Consider the following 24272-nt stretch of genomic DNA (forward strand, 5'->3'; position numbering starts at 1 on the left):
ATACTAATATTATAAAGCTGAAGAGCTTGTTTGTTTGAACGCACTAATCTCAAGAACTACTGGGCCAATTTGAAAATTCTTTCAGTGTTATATAGCCCATTTATTGAGGAAGACTGTTTTGAAATATAAATTTTAAAAAGAAGATCTTATATTATGAATGAATTAGAATGCTTAATATTCGAAAAAATAGATCAATTATAAAATATCATAATGTAATGTTTCATGCCTATTTTGGTCGTTTATAATGTTTATATAGAAATTACTATACAAAAGATCGTCCTAGTACGTTTGCAAATAAATATCCATTATTTTTAGCATTTAACTGAACAACAAGCATAAAATTTAAAACAATAAACGAGCACAATGAAAACGCTATAAATATTTAAGGTCTAAAATCGGGTATAACAAAGAGGGTACGGCGGGTAAGCAGCATTTAGCCACCAGATTGCAATAAACATAGCATAGTGGACGCGTAGACCGATGCTACGCTGGACTACGCCGGCACAGCAGAAACTGTGGAGCCGTTTGTTTTTATTCAATTTATTTTATAATGTGTAATAGAACTATTTAGTAAATAAAACAATCAACCTACCTCTGATATAGTTGTGTTATAAATAACCGTCGGTCTATTTTCTGTCTAGCTTTTTATACTACAGCTATTAGCGATTGTATCCACTTGATGGTAATTTGTCTGTCGGTCAGTCAGTAACGACTAGGTCTACTGTATTATGATATATTTAATTAAATGTATGAAATGAATGCTTAAAAGGATAATTTATGTTATTTTTCTGCGTGACGGCGAATGTGTTGATATTAAGTAATATTATTTTTCTTTCAACTGATTATCAAAAGAAGAGTATAAAACAGAAATGTGTAATCTCTAAGAAACATGGTGCATCTTTAATAACTATGATATATTAGGGCATGACACATCATCATCATCATTATCATCAGCCCATATATGTTCCCACTGCTGGAACGAAGGCCTCCTGTGAGGAAAATACAATACATTAAACTTAATCCTAAGCGATTGAAATATCATTAATATGCCACTAAAATTATGCTATAAAAACACAAAATCAACCAGAAACGAATGTTAGAAAACAGCGACTCCACACATCCCATAGAAGTGCAAGGTCCCAGTCGGTCGCCCGTCGCCCTCGTTAGAGAGCTCAAATTAATGCCGGCTATTCTCCGCCTGACGCCTGCTTGTTCTTAAATCTAATTACCAAGCCGCCACTGCACGCACAGACTGATTAATTGGACTACCTAGCTGCTACAATAATATACAATAGTTCAGATCGTTTGCTGTTAGTGGACCGTGTTACGTTTGCGATGTGACTTTATTAGCCTGCTTTAGTTCGTCAGATGGACAGAGTGAATATCTTGTCTTCTTGTAGAAGAACAGTATGTTCTTTGATGATGTATGGATATTTTATAGTTTAATGACATTGTTCAAATGAAACTTCAGTAATAACCTTTAAAGGTAATTGTTGACATTAATGAAAATTCCAAACGAAAATTTACAAATTGTCGCCATAGTTTTTATGTATATACAAATATTACGATCATAGTACAGATAAGATGTACCACTTCGACTTGGTATAATATTATACAATACTAGTTGCGCCCCGGGGTTTCACCCGCGTAAGTCTGTATTCCGTAGGAATATCGGGATAAAAAGACAAAGACACAATTGCCTATTGTGTTATTCCAGTTGTCCAGCTATCTACGCACCTAATTTCATTGCAATCTGTTCAGTAGTTTTTGCGTGAAAGAGTAAACAAACATACATATATACATACATCCATCCTCACAAACTTTCGAATTTGTAATATTAGTGGGACTCTTCATCACAAATTACGCTAGCCATGGCTGTATAGACATTTTAGATGTACTTGTTAACGTATTTAAATGATATAAGCATGAATAAAAACAAAACAGATGCCATAAAATGTATCGTAAAACCCAAGCCTTGGAGTAGACAATCCCAATTAAAATATTAACCCTTATTGTGGGGATAAAGTGAAACGGCACATTTAAAAGTCCCCATCAAACTTTTTTAAACTTCAGCAAACATGTGAGGACGCTAAAACAGAAGTTGGTGTCGAGTTTAGAATTGTTTGAACGAAAAAAGAAACTTTAATTTCCTACATTTTAAAACAAGAGTCCGCCCTCGTGGGGTGTAATGGCGAGGCATGTCGCCCTTCACGTGAAATACAAAGGCAGCATGGATCGTCAAAGACATTTTTGGATCATCAAGTGGGCATAGTGTCACATTTTGTGTGAGACTCACCCGTAAAATGTTGTTGGTAGATGTTAATTTATTTCAAATTTATGAAAAATAAACCGCGCATACAGCAAAAGCAGTTACTCAGGTATAAAGTAGCCCTCTGTTCAAAATTAGTATAGTGCTTTTTATGCCAATCAAATATAACTTCCACGTAGGCAGCGTATATCAACGCTTACCTACTTTCTTTAAGAATATATTGAAAGCTAGCCTCTGTCTAATCTAAAACTATATGTAGACACAAATATCATATCAAACATTGCTCCGTTGCATTATGAAATAAATGCAAACAAGTAAACAAACGAAGAAACTAATACGCAAACAAAAACACACCTGTAGTATTAGTAAGATAATTAATTATAAAAGTAATTATGTGTTAACTGTTAATAGTATATTCTTCTTAGTATTAAGTGAATGATAGAGGATGCCTAGCGTGGTTTCTAAGGTGCGGAATGAAGCCGGTGCAAGCAAAAAGCATCTTGTCCACTTCAAACGAAAGGGTCACTGGACTCCCTCGCTCTCGCTGCGTGGTTTTTCAAACTTTAACGACATTTATTTTTAATATTTTCCATACGACCTTTGATATGTAAATCTTATATTGCATTAAATTTTTCTAAATATTATTCATCAATTATTTAAATAGGAAAAATATGTTCTAATAGACTTAAAGTTCATGTACATTATTCGAAATCACATAATTGATATTTTACTAACTGAAATAATTTACCGCCATACTTTCTGTGCAAAATTTTGATAGTATTTTTAATAAGTTAATATAGTTTATTATCAATACAATCTTATCAAATTTCAAATTCCTTGTCCATAAGTGTATAAGTGTATAAATTGAATCAAAGGCGAGAAAATACTTTATATAAAATATATAATTAATAAATAAATTAAACATTTTGAGAACCTCGGCAATTTGAATATAAATCTACATATATTCTAACGCTTAGCTAGCTAATGAAAATGAGCCCTTTCTTCTCGGACCACGGTCAAACGGACCCTCGGACATCTCATGTCTGGTCCTTAAAACCGTGTGTTTTAAATAGCGATCGCACTTGCAATTTATGGGAAAGGGTTGGCAATATTGCATTGTTGCGTTGTATAATTCGGATTTAGCTTCGTTTTTGTTGTATTATTGATAATATAGTAATGTTTTGAAACGAATGCGAGAGATTTTGTATTTTAATAATTAAGCCTATTATTAAATATGTATCAGTTTCAATTGTCGATTTCGAGAAAGATATAAAAACATATCAAAAATAGATACACTGTTTAATTTTTGATTACCATATTTGCAATAACTTCATAATTTGTTAAGTAAAATTTATAAGCTGTCATTTAATTAAATTGTTCACTTTTATTAGTCATTGAAAACTTAAGCTCAATAACCTACATCATGAAAGCGAAGATATAATTTAAAACGCATCCATTGTAAACTAATTAGGCGCGCTTCAGATGTCTAATTAGAAATTCCAATTAGATATTTGGCAGTGTTTCCTTTCACAAATTCCGGGCGAAAACAATAATTGTTATCGGTGGCCACCCAAGCAGAAGCTCTGATTCGGGGCATTATTTCGTAACGACCGCTGCTCCGGCCCTTTTCGGCCTCACACTGGGATGGATCTCTTTTTGATGTAACCGCTTCCTACATCGTTAAAACGGTGCAAGTACACTGACGTAGGTAATTGGTTTGTTTTTGTGTGAATTATTTTGATGTGGGTTGCGGAGGTGTCGGATAAAAATTAATAAAGGAAACTATAGCAATGAATGTGTTTTTTTATTTATTTTCCGCAAACAATAAAAGTTTAATTTAGATTCTATTAATGAACACATATCTAAATACATTTGACGGCAGAACATCTAAATAGGCATCGAAAATCGAATCGACAAACTAGTCTGTAGCGATCTTATAATATGAATTTTTAGAGTACATAATACTTGCAGGTATCAAATATCCATTTCATCTTATAAGTCATACTAGCTGCACCCGGCAAACGCTGTTCTGCCTTACTCTTATCATTTAGGGGTATGAAAAATAGATGTTGGCCGATTCTCATAGATACCGGATAAGCACAGAAAATTTCATCAAAATCGGTCAAGCCGTTTCGGCGGAGTATGGCAACGAAAACTGTGACACGAGAATTTTATATATTAGACTAGCTGCGCCCCGCGGTTTCACCCGCGTAAGTCCGTATCCCGTAGGAATATCGGGATAAAAAATAGATGTTGGCCGATTCTCAGACCTACCCAATATGCTTACCAAATTTCAGAGGAATCGGTCAAGCCGTTTCGGAGGAGTATGGCAACGAAAACTGTGACACGAGAATTTTATATATATAAATAAGATAAGATAAGATGTACCAATTAGAACTAAAAAACAAGTCTTCTAATATTTAACTTTATAATTTTATGAAATTTAATAGTGTTTATTTTAAAATTATACAATAGAATAAAAACGGTCAAGTGCTAATTCGGACTCGTGACACGAAGGAACACGTCTCCATATATCAATGCTAAAGAGCAGCTGCAAACAAATTGATCACCCACCCAGACAAGAATTACAGACAAGAACAAGATAATTACATCATGCCTGAAAATTCTCTGAAATTAGAAATCTCTGAATGCTATTTATTCTATATTCGATTTCAGACTTTCTACAGATGGATAGCGAATACCAGGTTCCATTTTCGGAAAGGGACAAAAAATGTATGCTAGCTAGATCCCTATCTTAAATCTATAATAATTTTACTGGACAATTCCATGAAATATACAAGGAATTAGTAGGTAGGTAGTTTATTAGTACACAGACAAACAAAATACACTGAATACCATCGACCAGAAGTCTCAATATAAAAAACACATCATCCATGTCTGTACGCTCACTAAACCACATTTAAATGTGAATGTTCCGGGTGGAAGATGTATACGTATCTGTTTAAATTAAATTTATTAGTATTACACGTTGTATACGACTTTTTATTGCTACGTTAAGTTTAATGATATTATTATTACCATTTCCTAAACATGAAAGGATATCTTTAAATTGACGTGAATGCCAAGAGTTACCTATAGTGGGTACCTATTGTAAATGGAGATACTATGAAAGTTGTTACTAATTTGATAAGCAATTTATATGTGATTAATGTGCAAGATAGATTAGACCGCCTCCTTGATACAGTGGTAAACGCATGAGCGTAGAGCCAGGGTCCTGGGTTCGATTCCCGGTGGGGACAATAAAAAAAATGTCTCGGTCTGGCAGGACACAGAAGGCTGATCACCTACTTGTCCATAAAGAATATCGATCAGTGAAACAGATGTATATCATCTGCCCCATACCCCAGTAGGGGACACGGGACTTCACTTTTTTTTTTCAATATGCAAGATATTAAGGAGGATGAAAAATCATGCCATCTATATCACATTCTAAATTTTGTTTTTATTCCAAATTTAATCATATTTATATTGCTAGTTATAACGTGTACTCTAACTACGTTAATGATTATGAGTTTCATAATGTATTATACAATTAATCTATAATTTATTATTAAAAAAATATACATAAAGTCCAAAAGAGTTATTTCAAAGCTAAGGTTAATATGTATGCGAGCTACTATAAGTCCTCACTACTGAATTCCTCAATAGATTTTAAGAAACATGTTTCTTAACAATTATTTATAGAAATAACTCAAACTCAAACTCAAATATCAATTTACTGAACTAGACCTTGTATAGAAACGCTTTGGAAACTACTTACTAGAGAAAGATACATAAATTACAAGACCGAAAGGACCTAGTAAAAGAAATAGGTAATTTGTAGTATTGTGATACCTATATATACTTATATGCATGTTATTAGTAGATTACTTAAAGCAAAATTAAGTAGTTAGATAAGTGTGTATTGTATGCTGATATAACATTTTACCATCTGGCTATAAATTAAAGTTGCGTTATCACAGCCTAGGGCCAATTGAACGTGTCCTACTTCCAAAAAGTTAGGAAAATACACCTTAACACATTCAAACATAAATCCTGACGCTCTCTGATAAGATTCAAATTGGATTGCAAATCTAGTTTGGTTGTTTTAAGTAAATGTAATCGTAGTTAAGTTCGTGAATTTGCATAAGACGTTGTCAGATTCTCGGAAGGGTTAGAATCCCGAGGGTCTGGCTGATCCCGTCGGCTTATCCCAATAATTATTTCAATTGTTTATGCCTGTCGACGGTGCATTTAGATGGCGTATTATAGTTTGTAGAGTGTTGTCTTCATTACTGAGGCCTGTCGGAGTAATATATTGGGGAGGTTTAGGCTGATCGTTTGGAAATCCTTGACAGATGTAGGATATCGATGGATGCGGTCTGATTGTATTCGATAGTACGACGGAGCGAGATAATACTAGATAACTATTCCAATTGAAATAAGAGTCCTGTTTTGGAAAGAGAAGTTTTTGGGATTGTGACAGAGTAGTTTTTGTGTACACGTTTAGAAATACTTCCTAAAGACATAATTTACAAATTTCAATGCTTCTCAAATGATCGCCAAATTTTGAAATTCTAGCTGGTCAAACATCAACTAATTCCAATAAGATTCCATTCCTTCTTTCCAGTCGTGAGTCCCTTCTTTATCCCTTACCCTTTAAAAGCGGGCAGCGCATTTGCAGAGGCACTACCTCTGCGAATGTTCATAGGAGGTGGGGATCGCTTGCCATCGGGCGAGCCACCAACTCGGCCTGGTATGACATAAAAAGGTATGATATATTTCAGAAGGGGGTTCTATTACTATCATCTACTAAAACACATAGAATAATAAATCAATCCTTTAACTACAATCCAGTTAAAAGTACTTATTAATGAAGTAAACATAAGATTGGATGTCGAACGTTGCACAGTTATGATTCTAGTCATGTTTTGTATGAAGTAATATCCAGAGAATTTCATATAAAGAGTACACAACGTATCCGCTTAACGGATTGCAGCCCCTTGCTAAGATTAATACCATGGTGATTGGTGATAGCGGAGCTCGATGAGAACATAAAACATTTTAATGTACATAATCATAATGAATGTATGTATAAACTAGCTGTTCGCCGGGCTTTGTGGTCTATATATTGTCTATAGCACTCACGGATTACGTACAAATTGAACTTTGAAAGTATTTTTGAAGCAGAAGAAATTTGGTTTTGTTTTCTTTCTACTACTGAAATTACTCTCCAAAACATCAAAAAGTCACAATTCAATGTGCAATAGATGTTATTTTAATCTATAAATAATAAAAGTAATTTTATATTGAGAACAAATGTTAAAACCTTATAATAAAATAATGATCTGTGTGAGATTGCTATTATATAAATACTGCTTGGAAATTAAAATATTTTTCATTCCGACTAACAATAATATTATGAAAATAAATGATTATATTATGAATAACTAGTTATCTGCCAGTGGCTTCACCCGCGTAGACAAAGGAAAAAATAAATAGATTGAGGTTAATCCGGCATAGTTGCCGCTCCCGTGGAATTTCCGGAATGATGCTATCCTATGTCCTTATATGAATATCATCACTGTCTCAAACCATCTTTATATTACGTTTCATCCAAATCGGCTTAGTTAAGAAAGAAGGCAGATAGACAGAGACACTTTTGCGTCCTTATGGATGTAATATTTATATATTAGTAGGGATCTGTTATCTTATATAGGATATTATAATATAAATTTAAAGTAGTTTGTTTATACCAACTATATTATTATAATATCGTACCGGTCGTTTATATATCTTACACAATTCATAAGACGTCTTATGTTCATAACGTCGTTAATAATGTTTCATTATTGCTAAGAATGATGAAATTTCTAACATACTTACTCATACGAGACACAAAGACGATTAATTACTGTTTACTGTATTGCTATTTAAACTCTTTGTGTAATTTATAAAATGTGAGTAATAACTAACAAGGTTTATATAATGAACACGATATTAGAAAAACTTATTTTAATTTACCATTTCGTTCACCTAAAATTATACCTAAAATATTTGTAAAATAGAATTATAGATTTCAAATCCAATCCGTGCTAACACTGTTTAAAATGTCTTATCTAGTGATATTAACGCTCCCGTTTTGCCCAAAGCAGTTCAATAGTTCCAGACATTAGCACGTTTAAAAACACAAACTCTTCTGCTTTACATTATCGGAGCATAATGTATATATCATAATATCTCAAAACATTTCCTTTAAAATTATATCCTCTTAATTGGCTACAGTTTCTCATCTCGTTTATATAGATATAAATGGATAATACGATATTCATGCAAGCATATTTACATATACACAGCACCCTACATACCATTGTTCCAAAGATATGATCTTGATGAAATCTGCCGGGTCCCCGGGGCTCGACTGACGTCTTAATTAACTTAATAAATACACACTCCATTTCATTACGCATACGTCAAATATAACCTGAAGTCATGGCTATTCATATAGCTGTAATTTGGAGATAGATTAATACAGGCGCACAATATCGTTATTTCGTGTTGAATTCTCAAATATGCGATTTGATTAATCTGTCTTATGTTGTTTGGTAGGCAACATTGTATGCGATTGTTTTGTGACATCTCTGAACGAATTAACAGAGTTAAACAAAATTATATAAGGTTTAGTGCGATATGTGTGCAGAAAATATATGTATTTACAATAATTGTTGGCAATTAGTTGTGCTATTTATTATTATTGTTTGTATATTAATATTTTGACATTTAATTATTAAAACTTTTATGAAAATTTAGAAATCCATATGTGGAATATCAGGGCAACATTTTTGTTAATTTTGTCTACGCCTAACGCCTTTTACGTCTAAGCCGTAAGCTGAAATACAGAATAATGTTTAAAATCCTTAGATTGTATATAAACTAACACATGCATCAGTCGCTGTCCTCATTGTATAATAAAAAAAATCGAGTGTCCCAGACGGCTTGGCACCAATTTTTTGTTCAGCTAAATACTAAAACAAACAGGATGGCCACCGACATGTGACCGATAAATTAAAACGTCGGAAATGGTCACGCGACCCCACTCGGTAATTATTGTTTTTCTAAATGACGTTTTTGCTCTCGCCGTGGTCCGATTGTTTATGCAAGGAATTGCAGCTGCTGGTAGGGATTTAAGCAGCGTTGTCAGGACATTATGAAGTATAAAAAAATCTAAATTTACTAGATAAATTTGAATACTTAGATAATACACCTATTCGTTGTGTTCGTTGTATGTGTAGGGCAGTTTATGAAACAATAGATGTCTTTTGTGAATCACAAGGATTGTATTTAAACTATAGGTACTTTGAAAGATACAATTTATCCGCCTATTCACTTATCAACCAACACTAATAGTTAATATTGATAAATTTTCGTAATCAGTACCTGGTTATTTAAGAAAGTACATAATAAAAGTAATGAACCTTCAACAGTTATTTTTATATTTATAGATACTTTATCTCGCAATAAAGTTTTAACATAACTTTACACCGAATTCCACAAACAATCTTTTAATTCAACTTCTGCTAAGCACGTATCATAACATTTTATGGATTTCTAAACAATCCAGATCTATCGCGGTAAATATTCCAGAAATTCGCAACATTATTTATCACAACCAGCGAACACAGACAACAGAATTTAGTTAGTAACAAATCATAACGGTTTAGCTGACCACAAGCGAAAACAAAGCTCGGCCAAATAAAATGATTCCCGCCAAAATCTAACACTCGTCCGGGTAAACAGAATGATTGTAACACGTGTAATTTCGTTCTCACCGGCCATTACTTTCGGGAAACGGCCGGCAGAGGGCCCTAGTGAATAATTGGTGCGTGAGAGATGGACTTGTGAAAATATGAAATGAGTCCCGAGATTTAGGTCCGGTGCGCGATTTTGACGCGACAACCGACAAATGACGCCGAAATTGGCGGATTTATGAAGTTTAGCGGCGCGGATTGTTTCGTGTTTGTGGTCGGCGGCAATAAATGATCATAATTTGTACTTATACAGATCCTTTGCGTGTTTGTGCTTTTGAATGTGTCCTATTGACCGGGTATGAAGAATTAATTCTAATTTGTTAGACTTTTTTAGGAAGGTGCTGTATTTATTGATAATTAAATTTGTCTCGATTGATAAGAGTTAGATATTACAACATATTTAGGACCAGATCTACCTAGGTACATAAATTTAACCTTGATATCATCGAGATGAGGACTTACACTGTTATATTTAAGTAGATTCAGTTTCTTATATTTTTGACGTCCGAGCTCTCCGACCGTAGCTTCGTACGCGGCAAAGACATCCATTTCCTATGGAAATATAATATCGTAAGAAAGTAGCCTATGTCACTGTCTAGTGTCTATTAGCGACCACAGATCCTACTTCCTACTTCCTATACTATCCAACTATCCTACTTTATATCGTACTAATATTGTAAATGCGAAAGTTTGTAAGGATGTGTGTATGTTTGTTACTCTTTCGAACAAAAAACGACTTAACCGATGGCAAAGAAATTTGGTACGTAGATAGCTGGACAACTGGAATAACACATAGGTAACTTATTATCCCGATATTCCTACGGGATACGGACTTACGTGGGTGAAACCGCGGGGTGCAGCTATTTACTACATAATTATGCCTTATACTTAGATTATATCGAGAGACAATAATTATAAATTCCATGAAACAGCTCCGTTGCGACGCGACAGACAGAATGACACAAACATTGCAGAAGCGTAAAGTCTTTTGCAGATCTTAGGCCAAAGGGATTGCCGACTTAAAATGGTAAAGAAAATTCAATTCAATTCTTTCCTTAACCCTTTCACCTATAAGCGGGTAACGCATTCGCAGAGGCAGTACCTCTGCGAATGTTCATGGGTGGTGTTGATCGCTTACGAAACAGGTAAACCACCAGCTCAGTTGCCCGCTATGACATCCTTGCCACTATTTCACGCCGATCTTCTTTGAAGCTGTGGTACCTTCCCCGATGCGAGTTTGTCCAACTCGTGCCGAAGCATGCCAAATTTCAATTCATTCACAATCCTCTTATTTCATGTTCTACATAACTTTCATTTAAAATTTAAATATAGTTAACATAACAACGTGTGGTCGTCCAACAGCCGGATAGAATACGACACCTCGGCCGCAGCCCACCAGCGCGCAGCGGCGGATTTCACTTTTTGTGAACAATTTATAGTTCCGTTTCTATCCCACACGCCTTGACACGTGAACAAATATTGCGGATTACTGTGTCCGGAAATAAATGACTAAACGCTTTTTTTATAAAATTATGTATGAATTTCTAAAGTTAATGTAGGTTTAATAATTTTTGTATGTTTTATTTCGAATCTACTATTATTTCGAATCATCAATATAACGTCATATTATCGTTACCAATATTAAATACTTTGAATTTGTATAGGTGGGTAGCCTGTATATATGTAAAAAAATCACTCAAATGTGTAAAACTTTACTCATTTCAGCAACAGAGCGACATCCTTCCTTTGTGAACGAAGTATGAAACTCGTGAAAATTTCCCGACTAAGTAGTTCTACGTTGCATCAGTAGGTGGCGCTGTTCTAAATCTTAGAGAATAACATTAGGTACCTATTCAATGACCTGGAATATTTTCAATTATCCTCTTCAAAATATAATAGCTATGCTTCTCAGTTTTGTAAAACATAGGGCACTTTTATTCGGCCCATACCTACGATCGCACAGACTTCTGGCACCGACCTGCTGGTGTAGAACATATCTCATCAAAATGTCTGCATATTTTTCTTACCAAGATCATATTGCAATTTTTAAAGTTTTTTAAGCGTTTATTATAAGAGACGAGAAGGTCCCAACCTCCCTAAATAAAAAAATGAGGAAGTAGATTTTCACAAATTAAAAACGACTTCATACATTTTAATGCAATTGGCAGTTTAAAATATATACAGTTGCATACCTACACAAGATGCCTTCCTGATTCCATAACACGACCCGAGTGAGACCAGACTGATATAGATATTCATTCGTTTTTACGTAATACTTAATACATTATTATTATGATACATAACATATATTTATCTTTTACCACCGGTTCGGACAGCAGTATCTATAGAGAAGAGTCGGCAAACAACTCTATAGTTGTTCTTTTGAAATCACATGTCACATTTACATTTAACTTCACTTCATATCTTAATTAAGCCTAAGCTTGTGGTTCTGAAGCGACAACATTCCATTGATTTTTATTCAGAGAACCTAAATAAATATAATAGGGAAGAATCTAATTTAATATGTTTTTCAATTAAGCACTAACTTGAGTTTCATTAATTAAAAGTTTTATTATTAAATTATTTTCTCTCTAAGCAAGGTATTTTATTGAAAGAACAAAATAAATTCACAGGTAGGCATGTAGAAAATAATATTGGAATCATTAGTTGTGGCTCGTTTTATATTTTATTCGGCTACGGACGCGCTAAAAAGCGCCCATGCATAATTACCTCCCGTGAGGATCGGAGGTCGAGTGTGCACAGAGAATTCCATGGAGATGACTTGTTACTACATTTTTTAGTTATTTATTTTATTTTCAGTATAGCATCTGTTTTAGTTCTAATATAGCGAAATGGTAATAAATATATATAGTACTGTATTTTTCCTTCACCAAAATTGCAATATATGTAGGTTGTTTGAAAATTTTCACGTTGTTATTATATAATATGCCAATTTAAAATACAGTGTAACCATTTATATATTTACTTCTATACTCACGATAATGTAAAGCCGAAAATTTTATTTGTCTGTTTGAATGCACAGTATGCAAAACTAACAATGTCATGCATACAATTTTCTTGCAAATGTTTTCTTCTTCGGCTTTTATACCTCTGCACTAAATTTCATCCAAATCAGTTCAGATGTTAAGGCGTAAAAAAGTCAGAAACAAACAAACATACAGACAGAGTTGCTTTTATATGTGTATTTAATTTACTCCTTTCTAAATAAGAATTTGTTGTGGTTATTGTTTCTTGGAATTATCTGAGTTCAGTTTCAATGTTGGTACTTACATAATAAAAGCTAAATTCTTTCACTAATTTATTGCATGCTTTCATCAATATGTAATCATTGTTTTGAGAGTCTTCATCATGATCATCACCGTCAGCCCATATACGTTCTCACTACCGGGACACAGTTTTCCTATGAGGGTTCAGGCTATAATCCACCACGCTGGCTAAATACTGGTTTTCTCACGATATTTTCCTTCAGCATTTCGAGAAATGTTGATTTGAATTATATTTAGATAAACTGAAAAATCTTTTTGCACACTCCAGCTTTTCGCTTTAAGTCCATGGTTACTACTGAGCCACCATTGCTCTACGTAACATGACCATCTTAATAAAGCATATCTAAGCTAGGCTTTAAATATAATTTTTAGTCACATTTATAAACACTCGATTATAATAAACAATGATACAAATATGGCTCGCTTAAATAAAATGTATGATATTATATGAATTCAATAAATAAAATACGAATTAAATATATGACATGAATTCTTCTCTACTCCAAGGATCTCGTTGTCCGTTCCGGAACTTTTGTATGCATTTATCGGTGAATTACAACGTCGAGCCGTGCCAGTGAAAATATCCACTCATTCGCAAATATATACATATTTATATACAATATGGTCGATATAGGCGGTCCAATATACTGAAAAAAATATGTCGCTTTGTCGTTTCAATACGTGCCTTATAAAGTTTAATAAATTCGTAATAATTTGTGTGAAATATGAGCTTATAACCAGCTATTAACCATGTTTCAATCCAAGCAAAATATACGTTATTGACTTGTCCTATAACACAGATTATATAAACTTGTAAAATAAGGAAAAGTTATAGTTATAGTTATACAGAGCAAATAGAGGGCTACTATGTATCTCCTAACATAGAATAACTATGAATAGGGCATAGCTATTATAAAACATCGATCATTATTATTGCCCAAGCACTAATGCTTACGATAGGTGCATTATGTTATAATTATTATATCTCTGTATAATAGTGTTTTGGTATATTGACAGGTATTATGGGCTTGGCATGGTATTATCTTGATACTTACAAATCTTTTTCAGAAAAATTGTTTTTTATATACTCACTTTTATTATTATCTTATCTTATAGCTAACACAATGCACTTATATGTATATAAATATATGGACCTAAATAGTATAAAACCAAGTCGCTTTCTCTGTCTATACCCATGTCACTATGAATGCTTAATCTTTAAAACTATGCAGCGGATTTTAAGGTTTTTTTTTTAATAGATAGAGTGATCCAAGAGGAGGGTTAATATATATAATAACATCTATTAAACTACTCCAAATTCAACGCCTGTGAAGCCGCGGGCAAATGCCAGTCTAATATATACCACAATGCACGAGCGATGATCAGTCGAATAATTATAACAAAATATAAACTTCAGCTTTTTCGCAATATTTACTATACGTTCAAAAATAAACAAAACAAACAGCTCTCCAAAAAGACAATACAATTTGCCTCCAAAGGCGTATTATATCCGATCGAATTTATCCCTTGCAAAACAGATAAAAAGTGCAGCAAAAACGTAATAAAGAGGAACACCACGAATATAACGAAATTACCTCAGTAGGTGGGTGGGGCGGGGAGTCGTTCATTAGCCTTGTTTGTACAAAGCTTTTGCAAAATGAATAGATTTATACGTCGGCTATTAAATCAACGCATGGCCCGCAAACACGCCTACCGTCTATGTTTGTTGAGGTGCTAATTATATTTACTATAGCCAATAGGGCTTTGATTTTCTATTTACGAGGCTCTGCATTTTATTATTGACGTCGTCCGCTTTTCAGAACTAATTGAAGGAAAGCTCATGATTTAGTACTATTAATAATATTTTTTTTTTTATGTCACAGTCGGCAATGGAGCTGAGCTGGGCGGTGGTAGCGCTTACCATCAGGCGACCCACAAGCTCCATTGCCAACGGTGACTAAAAAAAAAACAATAAACACCATGTAAAGCTTCTGCTCTTATAAATATTATCTCAATATTTTATATAAATTACGTGTCACGTTACTTGTCCGCTGTCCGCAAATTTGCACGCCAAGTGTAGTTTAATTAAAATTAAAATAAAGGATAGTTTATATTATTTCAATTACGATAAATGACTATCCGGGCGGAGCGGCGTGCCGCTAATATGGAATATTTTTAGTACAGAAAGTAGATATAGCGTGATAGCTACGCTTATATCACTTAGGTCGTTCAGAGTTCCGCCAGAAAAGCCTTGATGACGTACAAAACACAAAAACTGAAACACCAAACTTCATGTAGCAGCTATAAAATTGGAAACTATCGGGAGCAACAAGCATGCACGCACCGTGCAGTTGTTGATACGGCGAAATAGAAAAAACTAAAAAAAGTTGTGTAGTATTTTAACATAGAGCACCTCCAACTAACTGTACAGAAGGACCGCAAACCCGAAAACCTACATCCGTCCGATTTTACGAAAATAAACAAACTGAATCGAGCCCAGGCTAAATCGATATCCTGAATGACTCGTCAGAACTTTTGTGATGTCTACGTATGTACGTATGCCGGCTAACTAATTCTCTTGCTGTAAATTACATTTGATGTTACGAGTTGACGATTTTAAAAACCTAATGCTGATTTATTCTATTCCTTTGCTTAATAAATTGGCGAATGTATTATTAGTATAGCATGGCCGGATTTATGTAAGTTAACTGAAAACATTGCTGTTGTTTTATTTCTAACGTCATTGAATTTACGTATGCTTTTATTGATATAAATTATAGTTTATCACGAATTGCAAGAATAAAGTTACACAAATATAACCTGCCAAAGCTTAATAATAATAAATGGGAACATACGCAATAATACTTATTTACTAATCTTTCTCAATACTTCGGCAGCGAAACTAAATATGCACTAATACGGTGTGCAAAGAAAAATATAACTTGCATTGTGAATCAAAAAAGCGTGATAACTCGAGGAGCCTTTTGGTGAATATATCCCCAAAACTGGGTTAGTAATACGACGCTTACAAAGCGATCGATGAACAATACAATACATCCTGACATACCATTACATGGTGGATATAATTAGCCATGGTGTACGGATTTAGATTTTATTGTTGAGATAATTTTTGTGAATGCCTTGAATAAACATCTGTGCGAGATTTGCGATTTGACAGGCGAGCGCTCGCATTCAAATGTCATGTAGAAAACTGATACGTACAATAACAATGGACCCCAAAAAATGGTCAGCCGAACTTATGCATCTTGATAAAATATTTTTCGCTGGATGGGGTGTGGTAATTATGGACTTTTAGTAGCAATTTGTAAAATATACGTTGCGCTGGGTAAAACGATTTTTTTATTAAAGTTATGTTCATTGGTAGCAGTCTAGTTGCATATCATATAGAGATTATTGGAAGTATAAAAGTCTATTGTAGTTACAACAGTTTACAGTGCATGTGTCCGTAAATTTTTAAATTTTCTTTACGAATATATTAACAAACTAAACATATCCAAAAAATTACTGCAACACTATTAAATACTTCTTCTATATTTTCCCAATTTCCACAATGACTCCATTCAACTTAATAATATTAACATTGCCTTATCGCCGAACTATGTTTGTGATAATGTACGTCCGTTTACTTACACTTATTAAAGTAACAACACAAGTTGAATAGTCAGACCACCCTGGATGACAGCGGTTAGCAATTTAAGATGTCTACTGTTGCATGCATAAACCCTTTTACCATTACTACGATTTTGTCATTTAATCTAATTTACAAGTTCAATTTATTTAATTTTCAACCGATTTTAAAGAAGGAGAAGTTATCATGTCGACTGTATTTTTTCGACTTTGATAGAAACGTAATAATTTTGACTGCATGTAACGAATTTGATGATTCTGTTTTTTGTTATTTGAAATCTGTCTGACCATCATACAATGTATGGTCGCATTAAAATTTAGTGTAGTTCTGACAATTTGATGTTTTTTGTGATAATAATTATTTTCTATTCAAATTAAATCATGGGTAATACCAATAGGTATATATCGATTGGTTTCACTATTTTTGCAATCAAGGGTAACAAATTAATAAAAACACGAAATTGGCAAGTATATATAACTTTTTACCTTAAACGTCGGTAGCTGCTCTATAAGGGACGCCAAATAAAAAATATTTAGGTCTGGCAGGACACGGATTTTTGATTGATTACCTACTTACACATAAATAAAATCGATCAGTAAAACAGATGTATATCATCTGCCCCTACCCACTAGGGGATACGGGACTTCACTTAGACTTAGACTTTATCCCGGTTATATAGCAAGTCAACGTATGAATTGAAAATAAAAGAAATTTCAGATTTTTATCATACACAGGCTTAACTAGCCAAAATATTATGTCATTTAGTATCTTAATCATAAGCAACGCCGTCCAACAAAATTGGCAAATACATTAAAACGCAGTCTCTCGACATTCAAATAAATCCAACGTCATTTTAATTTTCAGCCCAAAAAAAAAATCGTTTAAATGAGCGTGTTCCGGCACGCGTCCGTCCGCCATCATGACCTTCGTCAAAATGACAGATTACGTGCATATCACTGTTATGCAACGCTGAACCAGACTACCGGACATTTATTAAAACCAGCGGCAATGAGTGTGAATATAACGAAAATTTCAAATTTCGAAAACTCAAATAAGCGGATTATATCGCTTCGATAAATGCGTATAGAATTTACGGATGTATCCGGTTTTTAGATTGCATAATTCTTGAGTGAGGCTATTGAATATGAATATATGGTTTACAATGAGGTTCACTTATGAAATATTCCTGGTCTGATAATTGATATTTATAACATATAACAGATTTTAGTAAACTAGTTCTACTTTACGCTAGCACTACAATAAAGCCGAAATTAGCATTTTATTATTATACGATAAGAGAAACCTCCATCAATATAGTTTGTATTAGTCAATGTCATCATAAACTTTCCCAGCGTTATTAATATTCGACAACCAATAGCTTTCTTCCACAGAATTCAAAAGCCGAAAACTCGGCGTACGCATCAGAAATAGCAAACAATAGAATTGTATCTCGCAAAACTCAAAAACGTTTTCCGATTTCGGCTTCGTTATCCCGGCTATAAAGTCACAGCCTCTCTATGTATGGCTGATAGTTTTTTGCATTTTTTTTTCGCTAACCACAGGAAAATCTGATGGCTTTTTTTCCCAGTAACTATCTGCGCGTTGTGCGTCGCTTTTGATTCGAAATAGTCGCGATTGAATCAGAAAGTTTGCAATAAAGTTCCACGTTTCTAGGCTTCGCTGTTCGACAACATTCCTTGTCCAGTTATAATTGAATTGTGGTTTTGAATTGTTAGACGGAAGTATTTGTATTGTTTAATATGCTGGAATGTTATAATGTGAAGTAAAGAAGTTTTATAATAGTAGCAAGGTTCAGTGCTAATGCCTTAAATTGAATATTTTGCATGGAAAATATTATGTAAAAACCTTGCGTTACGCAATTAGTTAGTCTTGATAAAATAGGATTTTAAAAACTTGCTATACCTTTTAAAAATATTCAAACATAAACTATTAATTATTAATCGTTGCTAAACCAACAATATATCCAAAATTTTAACAAATAAATGCTTATATAAATTCCTTGAATTAACACACGAACCAAATTGAACTCAAGAAACAATCGATTATCTTTTCACGGGTTAATTGTTCGGTTCCTACAAAAAGCTCGCCTACCTTCTGCCGCCTAATGACCCTATAAACTTAAAATTATATGGTCTGTTAGTTCGTCCGTTTGAACTCCGAAGCGTGTCGATATGTCAAATGTAAGATCAATAATAATTATCATTCGTTTGTTTGAAAATATTAAGTGTTCAGCGAACAAATACAGGACTACTTTCTTATTATTTTATTTTATTTTATTTTATTTTATTTTTACCGGGGAAGGTTCCACAAAAGATCGGCTTGTAATAATAGCATGTGATACTACTGAGTTTAGTACGTTTCCTATATGTTAGGTTATGACGTTATCTACTGGATACATATATGGAATAAAAATTACAATTGAAAATTCTATGCAATATTATCTTAATATTACAAATAACATTGCTTATGACATATCAATAACATGATAAAACATGAGTATATCCAGTCTACAATAATACAATTGTTTGTATAAGTTAATTTTATTATAAAGGTTATTTCATTATTTCTTATTTGATACATGTATTTGTAGGTTAGAAGATATGTTATACTATTTATTCACACACTTTCTGTTCATACGCAAGAACCTACGAAATTTCGACATGTCCACCGTCTGAACCTTTTAAAAGATAAGATTGGAATCAATTCCAAGTAAAAATAATGCGTTATCTTGAAAAATGTATTATAGGATCCCGCACGTTAACATAATGTTGGAACAAATGGCGCGAAGCAAAGCTGTCGCATATTGGAAGCGCCTCCGTCACAAAGTTGTTTTATCTGTGCCGATAACACTGATCCCCTGTTCTGAGAGACGGGCACCGTTTGACAATTCAGATGCTTTTCGTACTATTTCTTATTTGTATATTCCTTCTCGGTTTGTATATTTGACTATAAGGTAAAGGGTCAAAAGTGTCTCATGCGAACTGGGGCTTTATCATTGTTGCGATGATGATACAGGTTTGGAAATATTGCTTGAGTATAATTCATTTTATATACGCAATATAATGTTATATTGTAACTCAGTCCTTCCACAATATAATATTGTATACACATATATATTTCCATACATATCATACTAATATTAAAAATGCGAAAGTTTATAAGCATGTGTGAGTGTTTGTTGCTCTTTCACGCAGAAGCTGCTGAACCGATTGTAATGAAATTTAGTACGTAGACAGCTGGACAACTGGAATGACATATAGGCAACTTTTTATCCCCATATTCCTACGAGATACGGACTTACGGGAGTGAAACCGCGGGGCGCTGCTAGTATTACATATATTCCACTATAAGTAATTATGCAATTCAATATTTACAATTTTTGTTCACTGGGATTTTAATTATATCTGAACGGATGTTGCAAATACTAAAGTAGTGGGCTTTATCATTTTCTTAAGCTATAATGATTTAATTATTTTAGATGCTTCTTTCAAATGCGAATCACTATATCGTTTAATATAGCATTGTCTAAAATGATCTCCAGTAAATTCAAGGCAAAATGTAATGATAATCAGGTAGTGAAAGGCAGTCATCATCTCTTGCACTATAAGCAGTCATTTCCCAAGCGATGCGACCGCGCTTCGCCCACAGCGCTTTATGTGCTCCCTCGGGTGACATCCAAACACCTACCGTATAAAATACTCTTGGATTTTCTTAGACAACATTATCTGCATAATATAAAAAACAACTCTTAGAGCTATGTCATTTTAATATTATTGAATTAGAAACATCTATATTAATTACTTGCTTTTGCCCGCGACTTCGCACGCGTTAAATTCGAACTAAAACCCGTTTGCCGACATCATGAAGATTTTCTGCTATCTTTGAAATATTTAAATTCAGTACTTTTTTCCACTAATTAAGGGATGTTATTATATACTAGCGGTCCGCCCCGGCCGTGGTCCATATATAGCCTATAGCCTTTCTCAATAAATGAGCTATCTATCACTGAAAGAATTTTTCAAATCGGACCAGTAGTTCCTGAGATTAGAGCGTTCAAACAAACAAACAAATTCGTCAGCTTCATAATATTAGTATAGATATAAACGGTAAACCTTCCACTTGAATCTAAGCATACGTACAAACAGACGGCGGAAAGCTATTTTATTGTATACTATGTACTTAGTGTAATTTATCTCATTTTTTACTGATTGCTTCTGTTGTTCTTGATATTGGCTATGTCTTAATATTCATAACATTATCATTGAATATTATGAACTGAATCCTAAATAAATAAAAAAGTCTTCAATAAATAGATAATGTTTATATCATAGGGCTGGGATATTAACGATTGCATTAACATCAACGAAAAAGTCCCGTGTCCCCTACTCGATCTCACTGATCGATTTTCCATATTTATCTTAACTCAGGTTTATAATTGTGACTAAAAGTTGACTTGATATGTGACCTGAATGACATACTGATATATATAATAATAATTTGTTTCCACTTTCACTGTCCACAATTTTCGCGATTAAAGTAAATCTCTTTTAAATGAAGAGCTGCTGCTACAACTATTTCAACTATTTAGTTGTTTACAATAGATGCGTCTACTATCAGCACGATAGTAGTTCGAGAAATATCGTCATACAACCATCAATTTGATTAAACATTAAAGAATCATCGATCATGTGCTCAATTCGTATTGCAGTGTAAGTGCACAAAACATCAATGAAATAGTGGATCCGACACTTTTTCGTCTATATAAAGTAAAGCAACTTTCTTGTTTATTAACATTGTATGTGAAAGTTGCCGAAAGAAGATGTACTTATAATTACAGCGGTTTTGGGAGAATTGTCGATGGAAATAAATATGTTTACAAAGTATTTGATGAAGTGTTTTTTCTTGAAATAGACAATTGCAGGAGAGATTGCCAGTTCTTTTTGATAAAAAATTTAGACGAAACTTAATCGGTGTTAACATATAGCTAAAATTTAAATTTCTTATTCATTACCTGTGTAAAAAAATAATTTATGTGACATTTTTCGGATTCCAGCTTCAATCGTTGCTGATGGTTACCAAATATTATCGTTTCAAGGCATCAGCGGAAACATTCAATCACGTTGGCTTGTTCTGATAAGATTCGCTCCCAGATGGCGGGGGTGGGGTGTGCGGCGGAGGGACGGGAGGGGGGGAGGACTGGCATTTGGCACGGGCAATTGACGCCGCTGATAGGATCGCACGCTGAGTTTGCAATAGTATAGGAGAGTAACGATGAAATCTTCTAGTTACTAGGTACTTCTAGTTATAAGTATAATAGTCGATAATGGAATCTGTGACGTTTACAAACAATTAAGAAACACCACTGTTGCGATTGTTATGGGCGACAACCACTTAACATCAATTGATTGAAGCGTTCTTTTGCCTTATAACATAAAAACACTGATATGTATGTTAAAGTATTACCGTGTAAAATATTATATTTTATTACCTTCGTATGTATTACATTTTATTATAGACAGCTTATAAATTTACAAATATAACTACTATAAACAAAAAAAAAAACAAAAAGCTTTCTAGAAATGCTGAAAATCACAAAAAAAGATAAAACAAGGATGAACAAACAATTTTTCTCACTACTTTAAAAGTGTCTCCCAGCTCTTACACTATCCGGTTTGAGTCAGCCGATACCGCACCACGACACCGCTTCCGATAAACGATACCGATACTTATTATTCTTCCAGGGTTTGCTTCTTTTGTACTCATTTATTCCACCTCCTCTCTATACATTTTAACGAGATTCCTCAGGAAAATTGGTACCGAACACGGAGAGTTATGATAATATACCTAAAAAGATAACCCATATTACTATTAGGGCATCATTTAAGTTAGTATATATTTTTAATTTCCTAAATTTTAATTCATATAAACAAATGCGTACCGATAATATAATCAATGTTTCTTATGTTACACCCTACTCCAAATCTAAATATAGAAAGAAATAATTAATATCTACACTAATATTACAAAGAGGAAGCTTTTGTATTTTTGTAAGTTTGTAACGTTTTAATGCAAAAACTGCTGAACCGATATAAACAATTCTTTCAGCATTGAAAAGCGGCAACTTCACTAAGTGACATAGGCTATATTATATATACCACGGGCAAAGCAGGCGCGAACTAGTCAGTACATTAAATTGTATTTAACTACACAAAAACATCTCTAGTTACAAATTCCTATAGTTAAGACGAATCTAACTCAATATTTTATATCAACTACAATACATTTCACCAAATATAAATTAATTGAACCAACTGTTTAACATACAGTCTAACCGTTTAACCCGTTATTAATGAACCCTTAACAGCAGGTTAATAAAGGCTGTTAATTGCTCACGGTTATAACGCCAGCTGACTCTAATCTGGCAAAAAATATTCACCTGTTATTTTAGATAATGAACAGATCCAGTTTTATTTCTCATTTCTTCGTATTTCCAATATATATCCTGATATCTGATGACGAATGAATTGTTATTTACCTCTATGTTATATTATGTACTCAGTATGGAGGGTAATCATATAGTATCCATGTATTATATTTTAATAACCTAACACCGGAGATCCATTTATTAAGGATTTTAAACTCCATGTCACACGCACCAAAAGAAAATTGACAATATTCGGAAAAATACTCAACATACCGACTTGAGGGACATAAGTGGAGGTAATTAACAAACAACAATTTTTGTATGACCATCAAGACTCAAGACATGTAACGTCTAAATCTCCCCGACACGCTCACAGTAAAATGTTCGAAACGTCGGGTTAATTAATTAATGAATAAATCACGTTTGAAATCCCTTATAACGTCTTCAATTTCTATAAATAGTCTTATATATCATTGACAAGGCGGGCCAAAAATATTTGAATCTCAAATTCTCAAATGTAAAATATAGGTAAAACAAAACTTTAATTGGTACGGCAATTTATAATATCATACTTGTACCTATATTGTAAGGCAGATCTTAAATCTTTAAATCATAAGCAACGTAGCAAAGAATGATTGTTTTTTTATTATAACTTTTACCTTGGTGGCGAGGTAGGTATTATGATATTCTGTGGAAATAATACTAATCCTTTATAACTTAAGCTAAACACTTTTTGACATCATATACTTAGTCTGGCCATAAATACTGTTACACTTAATTATAAAAAAATATTACATTTGAATTTCGAATCTGT

This window comes from Zerene cesonia, chromosome 5 (genome assembly GCF_012273895.1).
Source record: "Zerene cesonia ecotype Mississippi chromosome 5, Zerene_cesonia_1.1, whole genome shotgun sequence".
In the NCBI taxonomy this organism is placed as follows: Eukaryota; Metazoa; Arthropoda; class Insecta; order Lepidoptera; family Pieridae; genus Zerene; species Zerene cesonia.